This window comes from Bos grunniens, chromosome 27 (genome assembly GCF_055505025.1).
Source record: "Bos grunniens cultivar Pamir isolate PY7600 chromosome 27, Bosgru_T2T1.0, whole genome shotgun sequence".
Classification (NCBI taxonomy): domain Eukaryota; kingdom Metazoa; phylum Chordata; class Mammalia; order Artiodactyla; family Bovidae; genus Bos; species Bos grunniens.
This window is the reverse complement of record NC_141191.1, coordinates 46,846,025-46,856,051: the sequence shown is the minus strand read 5'-3', so window position 1 is coordinate 46,856,051 and position 10,027 is coordinate 46,846,025.

Below are 10,027 nucleotides of genomic sequence, written 5' to 3'. Positions count from 1 at the left end.
GAGTTTCAGCTTCAGCAACATCCTTCCAATGAATATTCAGGACTGATTTCCTTTAGGATGGACTGGTTGGATCTCCTTGCAGTCCAAGGGACTCTCAAGAGTCTTCTCCAATACCACAATTTGAAAGCATCAGTTCTTCAGCTCTCAGCCTTCTTAATGGTCCAACTCTCATATCTGTATGTGACTACTGAAAAACCATAGCTTTGACTATATGGACCTTTCTTGGCAAAGTGATGTCTCTGCTTTTTAATACACTGTCTAGGTTTGTTATAACTTTCCTTCCAAGGAGTATGTATATTTTGTTTTCATGGCTGCAGCCACCCTCAACATTGATTGGAGTTCAAGAAAATAAAATCTGTCACCGTTTCCACTTTCCCCCTTCTGTTTGCTGTGAAGTGATGGAACTGGATGCCCTGCTCTTCGTTTTGTTCATGTTGAGTTTTAACCCAGGTTTTCACTCTTATTTTCACCCTCATCAAGAGGTTCTTTAGTTCCTCTTCACTTTCTGGCATTAGAGTGGTATTGTCTGCATATCTGAGGTTGTTGTTATTTCCCCCAGCAATTTTGATTCCAACTTGTGAGTCATTCAGCCCAACATTTAGCTTGATGTACTCTGCATATAAGTTAAATAAATAAGTTGAAAATATACAGCCTTATCATACTCCCTTCCCAGTTTTGAACCAATCAGTTATTCCATATAAGGTTCTAACTGTTGTTTCTTGGCCTGCATACAGGCTCCTCAGGAGACAGATAAGGTGGTCTGGTAGTCCCGCCTCTTTAAGAACTTTCCACAGTTTGTTGTGATCCACGCAAAGGCTTTAGTGTAGTCAATAAAGCAGAACTAGATGTTTTTTCTGAAATTCACTTGCTTTCTCTATGATCCAAAGAATATTGACAATTTGATCTTGGTTCCTCTGCATCTGCCTTTTCTAAACCTAACTTGAACATCTGGAATACTTGGTTCATGTACTGTTGAAGCCTATCTTGAAGGATTTTGAATATAACCTTACTAGCATGGGGCTTCCCTCATAGCTCAGTTGGTAAAGAATCTGCCCGAAATGCTGGATACCTGGGTTCAATCACTGGGTTGGGAAGATCCCCTGGAGAAGGAAATAACAACCCACTCCAATAGTCCTGCCTAGAGAATCCCATAGACAGAGGAGCCTGGCAGGCTACAGTCAATGGGGTTGCAAAAGTCCAAGAGTCAGACACGACTTAGTAACTAAACTACCACCATATATTTACTAGCATGTGAAATGAGCATAATTATGTGGTGGTTTGAGCATTCTTTGACATTGTCCTTCTTTGGGATTGGAATGAAAACTGACCTTTTCCAATCCTGTGGCCACTGCTGAGTTTTCCAAATTTGCTGGCATATTGAGTTCAGCACTTTCACTGCATGATCTTTCAGGATTTGAAACAACTCAGCTGGGATTCCATCATTTCTACTAGCTCTGTTTGCTGTAATGCTTCCTAACGCCAACTTGACTTCACCCTCCAGGATGTCTGGCTCTAGGTGAGTGACCACACCATCTTAGTTACCTGGGTCATTAAGACCTTTCTTGTACAGTTCTTCTGTGTATTCTTGCTACCTCTTCTTAATCTCTTCTGCCTCTGTTAGGTCCTTACAGCTTCTGTCCTTTATCATGACCATCCTTACGTGAAATGTTCTCTTGATAGCTCTGATTTTCTTCAAGAGATCTCTAGTCTTTCTATTGTTTTCTTATACTTCGTTGCTTTGTTCATTTACAAGATCTCTCATCTCTCCTTGCTGTTCTCTGGAACTCTGCATTCAGGTGGGTGTATCTTTCCCTTTCTCTATTGTTCTTCACTCCTCTTCTTTACTCAACTATTTGCAAGTCTTCTCGACAACCACTTTGCCTTCAGGCATTTCATTTTCTTTAGGATGGTTTTGGTCAATGCCTCCTGTACAATGTTATGAGCCTCCATCCATAGTTCTTCTGGCACTCTGTCTACCAGATCTAATCCCTGAATCTATTCATCACCTCCACTGTATAATCATAAGGGATTTGCTTTAGATCATATCTGAATGGCCTGGTGGTTTTCCCTACTTTCTTCAATAAGCCTGAATTTTGCAATAAGGAGCTGATGATCTGAGCCACAGTCAGCTCCAGGTCTTGTTTTTGCTGACTTTATAGACCTTCTCCATCTTGGGCTACAAAGTATATAGTCAATATGATTGCGGTATTGACCATTTGGTGACGTCTATGTGAAGAGTCATCTCGTTGTCTCATTTTGTTGGAAGTAGGTATTTGTTATGACCAATGTATTCTCTTGACAAAACTCTGTTAGCCTTTGTCCTGCTTCATTTTGTACTCCAAGGCCAAACTTGCCTGTTACTCCAGGTAGTATCTCTTGATTTCCTACTTTGACATTCCATCCCCGAAGATGAAAAGGACATTTGTGTGTGTGTGTGTGAGTTCTAGAAGGTCATGCAGGTCTTCAAAGAACTGGGCAACTTCATCTTCACTGTCCTCAGTGGTTGGGGCACAGACTTGGATTACTGTGATGTTGAATGGTTTGCCTGTCAAAGGAACCAATATCATCTGTCATTTTTGACATTGCACCCAGGTACTGCATTTTGGACTCTTTTGTTGACTGTGAGAGCTACTTCATTTCTTCTAAGGGATTCTTTCCCACAGTAGTAGATAAAATGGTCATCTGAATTAAATTTACCCATTCCAGTACATTTTTAGTTTATTGATTTCTAAAATGTCAGTGTTCCCTCTTGCCATCTCCTGTTTGACCACGTCCAGTTTATTCTGGTTCATGGACCTAACAGTCCAGGTTCCTATGCAATATTGTTCTTTATAGCGGTGGACTTTACTTTCACCACCAGAAACGTCCACAGCTAAGTGTCATTTCCACTCTGGCCCAGCCACTTCATTCTTTCTGGAGCTGTTAGTAACTACCCTCTGCTCTTCCCCAGTGGCATATTGGACACCTACCAGCCTGGGGGCGAGGGTGGGTGCTCATCTTCCAGGGTCATATCTTTTTGCCTTTTCATACTGTTCATGGGGTTCTTGAGGCAAGAATACTGGAGTGGTTTGCCATTCCCTCCTCACTTGGACTACATTTTGTCAGAACTCTCCACCATGACCTGTCTGTCTTGGGTGGTCCTGCATGGCATGACTCATAAGCATCATTGAGTTATGCCAGCTCCTTCACCACAAGGCTGTGAGCCATGAAAAATCAAGAGTAAAGAGGTTTGAAAGTGAAAGTGTTAGCTCCTCAGTTGTATCTCACTCTTTTTGACCCCATGAACTGTAGCCTGCCAGGCTCCTCTGTCCATGGAATTCTCCAGGCAAGAATAGTGGAGTTAAGGGGAGGGAGGAGGGACGAGGGTTCAGGATGGGGAACGCGGGTATACCTGTGGCGGATTCATTTCGATATTTGGCAAAACTAATACAATATTGTAAAGTTTAAAAATAAAATTAAATTAAAAAAAAAAAAAGAATAGTGGAGTTGGTTGCCATTTCCTTCTCCAAGGGATCTTCCCAACCCAGGGATTGATTCTCAGTCTCCTGCCTTGTAGGCTGGTTCTTTGTCGTCGTAGCCTCCAGTGAAACCCTGTCTAGGATCATATAAATACAATAAAACTTCAACAGACAGAGTCCAATTTATGTTACTGTGCTTGCATTACTCATTTTACTCATTTCTTTTTAGAAGGACAACCACATGAAATCTATCCCAGCCTCAGTAGAGCAATTTATATTTTTCTTTAGGTAATTATGTTTTAATTTTTATTGCAAATATAATACATGTTATATAAAATTAGGGAAATAGGGAAATACATCTACACACACGTACACACACACACACAATGCAGATAAAGCAAAAGTAGAAAATTGAAATCACCTATAATGAAAAACACATTTTGAGATATAGCCTCCTGGTTTTATTTCAAGTACATATTTGTATGTGTGTATATATAAAACAAACCCTTTTTTTCACAAAAAACGCTGTTTTGTGACTTTAAAAATTTACTATCCACCTTGGACATTTTTCCAAGCCATGTGATATTTTTCTTTTATGTATTTTTTTATGGCTGTTCATACTGTTATATGACTGTGCCATACTTTATTTTGGCTATTCCCTATTGTCAAATATTTAGCTGGTTTCCATTTTTATTATTATGAAAAATAGGGCTGCAGAGAACACTTCTACAGCAAGTTATTTACCAGGAACTTGGTATATTTCTGCACTTATTCAAGTTATCTTTTTCATTTTTCAATGAAGTTTTGTATCTTGCATAGGACTTGGATGGCATATATATATATATATATATATATATATATATGCACACACATATATATTTCACTTTATTAAACTACCTTATTAGTTATTGCTTCTAAAAGTGTTATTTCAGACCTTCTTGGATTTTCCAGGTAGTTAGGAATGTCCAGCTCTGTCTCCTTTTCATACCTTTTTTGTTTTACTGCAGGCGCTTACACTAGAGGACAATGCTGAATAACGGTGACAATGGACATTGGCAGGTTGTTTTCACTTTTAATGGTTACTCTTCTACTAAAATGTCAAATGCTAGTTTGAGATTAGTGTTATTTATCATGTTAAAGAAGGTTAGCAATAAATTGTTTAAAGTATAGAATAGATGCTTATAGAATGGAATTTATCAAGTGCCCTTTTTGGCATCTGTTGGGACAGTCATAGAGCATTTGTCTTTTGGCCTAATGACAGGATTGGTTCTAATATGGGTCTGTGTGATAGAGTCAACTGTGAAACTGCGGAATGAGGACTAGATTCAAAGACAGAAAAAAAGTGCCTGCAGTATAGGGTTCTGGAGCTTATTCAGTTAACCCCCCTTTACAAGTCATTTAACTGTTTTAAATTGTAGTCTGTTTATAATGGAAGCAATAAATGTCTCACAGAACTAATACTTTAGATATGGAAGGGCTTTTAAGACTGTGATGTTTTAAGTATCAGGATCTCCTCTATAATTTCGTTTCACTACACCCTTCTTCCTAATGGAGAAGGAAATGGCAACCCACGCCATTATTCTTGCCTGGAGAATCCCATGGGCAGAGGAGCCTGGCAGGCTTTATAGTCCATAGGGTCGCAAGGGATGGACACGACTAAGCTACTAAACCACCACTACACCCTAGTCAGCGTTCAGGTCTTCCCTTGTGGCTCAGCTGGTAAAGAATCCGCCTGCAGTGCAGGAGACCTCAGTTTGATCCCTGGGTTGGGAAGATCCCCTGGAGAAGGGAAAGGCTACCCATTCCAGGATTCTTGCCTGGAGAATTCCATGGACAGAGGAGCTTGGTGGGTTACAGTCCATGGGGTCACAAAGAGTTGGACACATCTGAGTGACTAAACAACTTACAGTCAGTTTTCAAAGTCCAAAGATGAACATGGGGTTCAGTTCACTTCAGTTGCTCAGTCATGTCCGACTCTTTGTGACCCTATGAACCACAGCACGCCAGGCCTCCCTGTCCATCACCAACTCCTGCAGTCCACCCAGACCCATGTCCATTGAGTTGGTGATGCCATCCAACCATCTCATCCTCTGTTGTCCCCTTCTTCTGCCCTCAATCTTTCTCAGCATCAGCGTCTTTTCAGATGAGTCAGCTCTTCACATCAGTTGGACAAAGTATTGGAGTTTCAGCTTCAACATCAGTCCTTCCAATGAACACCCAGGACTGATCTCCTTTAGGATGGACTGGTTGAATCTCCTTGAAGTCCAAGGGACTCTCAAGAGTCTTCTCCAACAACACAATTCAAAAGCATCAATTCTTCGGCGCTCAGCTTTCTTCACAGTCCAACTTCACAGTCCAACTCTCACATCCATACATGACCACTGGAAAAACCATAGCCTTGACTAGACAGAGCTTTGTCAGCAAAGTAATGTCCCTGCTTTTTAATATACTGTCTAGGTTTGTCATAACTTTCCTTCCAAGGAGTAAGCGTCTTTTAATTTCATGGCTGAAATCACCATCTGCAGTGATTTTGGAGCCCAGAAAAATAAAGTCAGCCACTGTTTCCACTGTTTCCCCATCTATTTGCCATGAAGTGATGGGGTCAGATGCCATGATCTTAGTTTTCTGAATGTTGAGTTTTAAGCCAACTTTCTCACTCCCTTCTTTCACTTTCATCAAGAAGCTCTTTAGTTCTTCACTTTCTGCCATAAGGGTGGTGTCATCTGCATATCTGAGGTTATTGATATTTCTCCCGGCAATCTTGATTCCAGCTTGTGCTTCATCCAGCCCAGCGTTTCTCATGATGTACTCTGCATGTAATATGGGATTAGTGCTTCTTTTTGTGGAAAGTCTTTTGATTTTCCTAACTACACATGTTTTGTTTTTTGTTTTTCTTTAATTTTAACTGAAGTAATAAACAAAGAAGTGCACACATCATAAATTTAAAACTTGGTGTATATAACATAGAGGATACAGTCATGTGTCTGCCTTCCAGCTCAAGAAATAGAACATTACCAGTATCCCAGAAGTGTGAGATATGATTCCACTTTTAAACGGCTAATTTTACCTGAATCTATTTCGGACCCCAGACTCTGGCTACTGCTCATATGCATGATACAAAAGACAGCGTTTTGTCAGAAGAAATTTCAGCAGCAGGAGTCATTATGCATTTCAAATCAGGATTTGAGGGCTAATTAAACACTAGGATGATATGACCCTTTCCACAGTAAAGAGCAGTCTTCTCAAAAATTAACTTTTTGTTTCCTTCTTCAGAAGTTTTATTGCCTTCATCTTAATTTCCTGATATTTGAAATTTAAAAACAAAAGAGGCTGATCTCTTCATTTCATATGCCTTTCCAATATCCTGCATTTGCTCTTTCCTCCTCTCATGATTGCTATTTTTGATGTCATGTTTATATGTGGATGATTTCCTACCTTTATTGAATGTTTGCCTTTACTGGTGAGCTTTTTCATTTTATAATTTTCTTTTTTTCTAGTTGTGGTCTTGTTTTTCTACTGAAAGAAGTTCTCACAAAATGCAAATACTTAATTTGACCAAAGAGGACTGTAGTATTGAAAAAAGGTAGAGTTCAAATTGGCAAACATGAGACCATACATTGGCATTTTGAGATTTAAAGAAAAAAAATCTTGAATTTTTGATTCACATAGTTCAGTGGGCTTGAAAGTTTGAGGAAAATTATCAAATCCCTTCATTTCACTTTGTAGACTCTTATGACTCAGCCAAACAATAGAAAGAGAAAACAAGACTCAAAGAAAGCTTGCATGAAGTCATACCTTTAGATTCAGTGGTCCAAAAAAAAATTCCAAGTCCTTTATCTTTTAAGTGAGCAACATCTACAGTGTCTTGGTAACTCTACAGCAAGTTCTGTATTTTTAATATACAATGCAATGTCTCTTATAAACTTGGTAAAAAGATGCTGATGTCTTGGTGAGAGGATGGAGGGGGTAAATGAGACAAACGTAGGGAGTTGATCTTCCACACTGTTGCCTCACATTGTGGTTTTCATGTACAGAAACTCTTGGAAGAGGGTCAGGATTTGGGGAACTGGTGAGTGTGTCTCAGGGGACTAGAGTAAGCCCACTAGAGTCTGCCTAAGTCGTGCCACAGCATATAAAGTTCCAACATCTGAAATAATGGATATTCCTGTTATTGGGAAAACAAACCAAGAATTCCATCGTTACTGGTAACAACAGGTACAAATTTCACAGGCCCCTAGGTTTATGTGTACAAGAAGATGTAACATTTTTTTCTAAATGTGTCTAATTTCCTGACAGCTTAAATACCATCTCAGCAGAGCAAAGGCTATGTGGTGTCTCTTTCTTTGTTTTTCTGCTGTAACAGGCCTCCCCGGATGGAGGGATTCCTCTGATGCAAGGTGCAGCCAGATGGGTCATGTGTGGGGAATAGGGCTGTAGGTATGGGAGCAAGGAGTTTTGGGTGAAAAGAAACTCTGGTTATTACCAAAAATTATTGGCTTGGCCAAAAAGTTGTTTGAGTTTTTCCATATGCCCTTACAGAAAAATCTGAACAAATTTCTTGGCCAACATGATATACCATCACACAGGCCTAACTGCTACTCACAGGACTGTAACAGAAATTCTGCACCGAACTGGTGAAAGGAAAATGTTATTCCCTTCATCTTCTCTTTTCATCAGTCCCCACCCACTAACAGATGAATAATTAGGCTCATTTCCATTTAATAAAGCACTGCGTGGGAATAGATATGCATTTGCAGAGTGATTAACAGAGAAACTTGACACTTTTGCTTCTAGAAAAATAATGGCTGAATATTTAGCAGACACACAGAAAACCACAGATATGCCAGATTCAGTCTGGGAGCTTAAAATCCTCCTCTGCTGCTGCTGCTGCTAAGTCACTTCAGTCGTGTCCGACTCTTAGAGACCACATGGACTGCAGCCTACCAGCCTCCTCCGTCTGTGGGATTTGCCAGGCAAGAATACCGGAGTGGGTTGCCATTGCCTTCTCACTTTTCCAGTGAGTCAGTTCTTTGCATCAGGTGGCCAAAGCATTGGATTTTCAGCTTCAGCATCAGTCCTTCCAGTGAATATTAAGGGCTGATTTCCTTTAGGGTGGACTGGTTGGATCTCTTTACAGTCCAAGGGACTCTCAAGAGTCTTCTCTAACACCACAGTTCAAAAGCATCAATTCTTCAGCAATCAGCTTTCTTTGTAGTCCAACTCTCACATCCATTCATGACTACTGGAAAAACCATAGCTTTGTCTAGACAGACGTTTGTTGGCAAAGTAATGTCTCTGCTTTTTAATATGCTGCCTAGATTGGTCATAACTTTTCTTCCAAGGAGCAAGCGTCTTTTTTTTTTTTTTTTTGCGTCTTTTAATTTCATGGCTGCAATCACCATCTACAGTGTTTTTGGAGCCCCCAAAAATAGTCTGCCACTGTTTCCACTGTTTCCTCATCTATTTGCCATGAAGTGATGGGACCAGCTGCCATGATCTTAGTTTTCTGAATGTTGAGCTTTAAGCCAACTTTTTCACTCTCCTCTTTCACTTTCATTAAGCAGCTCTTCAGTTCCTTACTTTCTGCCATAAGGGTGGTGTCATCTGCATATCTGAGGTTATTGATATTTCTCCTGGCAATCTTGATTCCAGCTTGTGCTTCATCCAGTCTAGCATTTCTCTATCCTGGATGATTTAAAGCAATTTCCTCTTCATGATACATGGTCAGAGGTAACAGGCAGAGTGGTGGATTTCAACATAGCCATTATTTCAGATAGATCCTGGGCAACTTAATATAAAAATATCAACAAGTTTAAGACTAGTAAAACTGAAGATTTGGTAATTGTTTGAATTATAGTTGTGTGGGATTTGAAAATATTAAGACCCTTGGTTGTTTAAAATTGCTCATCATTAGCAGAGTAATTCTCATACTGCTGTATGAAATCACATTTTTTCCCTTACAAGCTAGTCCAATTATTGCATATCCTTGTAACCATTGACTTTGAAATTTTCTTTCTAAACCCCTTTGATAATTTACTTTGTAAAAAGGCAGATGAGAAAGAAGAGGACAAAAATTTGAGTAAAGTTGCATTGACTTTCCTTGGGATGGCATTTCTATTGGGACTTATGAATGCTCGTGAAGGAATCATTTTAGAGCTGGAAAGGAGTTTGCAGAGATCATCAGATACAAGTTCGTTATTTTATAAAAGCGCGTTCACACTGTATGTCAGTCAGACTGAAATTCAAAACACAATGTCTCATATGAACATTACCTACAGAGGAGAGTGACAGACACACGGTTTTCTGTTTTAAGAATTATTTGGTCTGCAGTATAAAGGATATATCAAGAGATGAGTCACTGTCCTTTGATCATTGATGTTGAAGGTAAATGTCTTTAAGGTCATTTTCTCCAGGTATGTCTGAGGTTGTCCTTGCCTGGGTTGCTGGTGTGTGCAATGCCCCTTGGTTTCTTGTCCCAAATTGTTCTCAAGTGTTTATATTTGCAGCAGTTATTGAAGACTGGGTTTTAAGCTCTAAGATTAACTTGGTTCGATCAGGAATTGCCTATG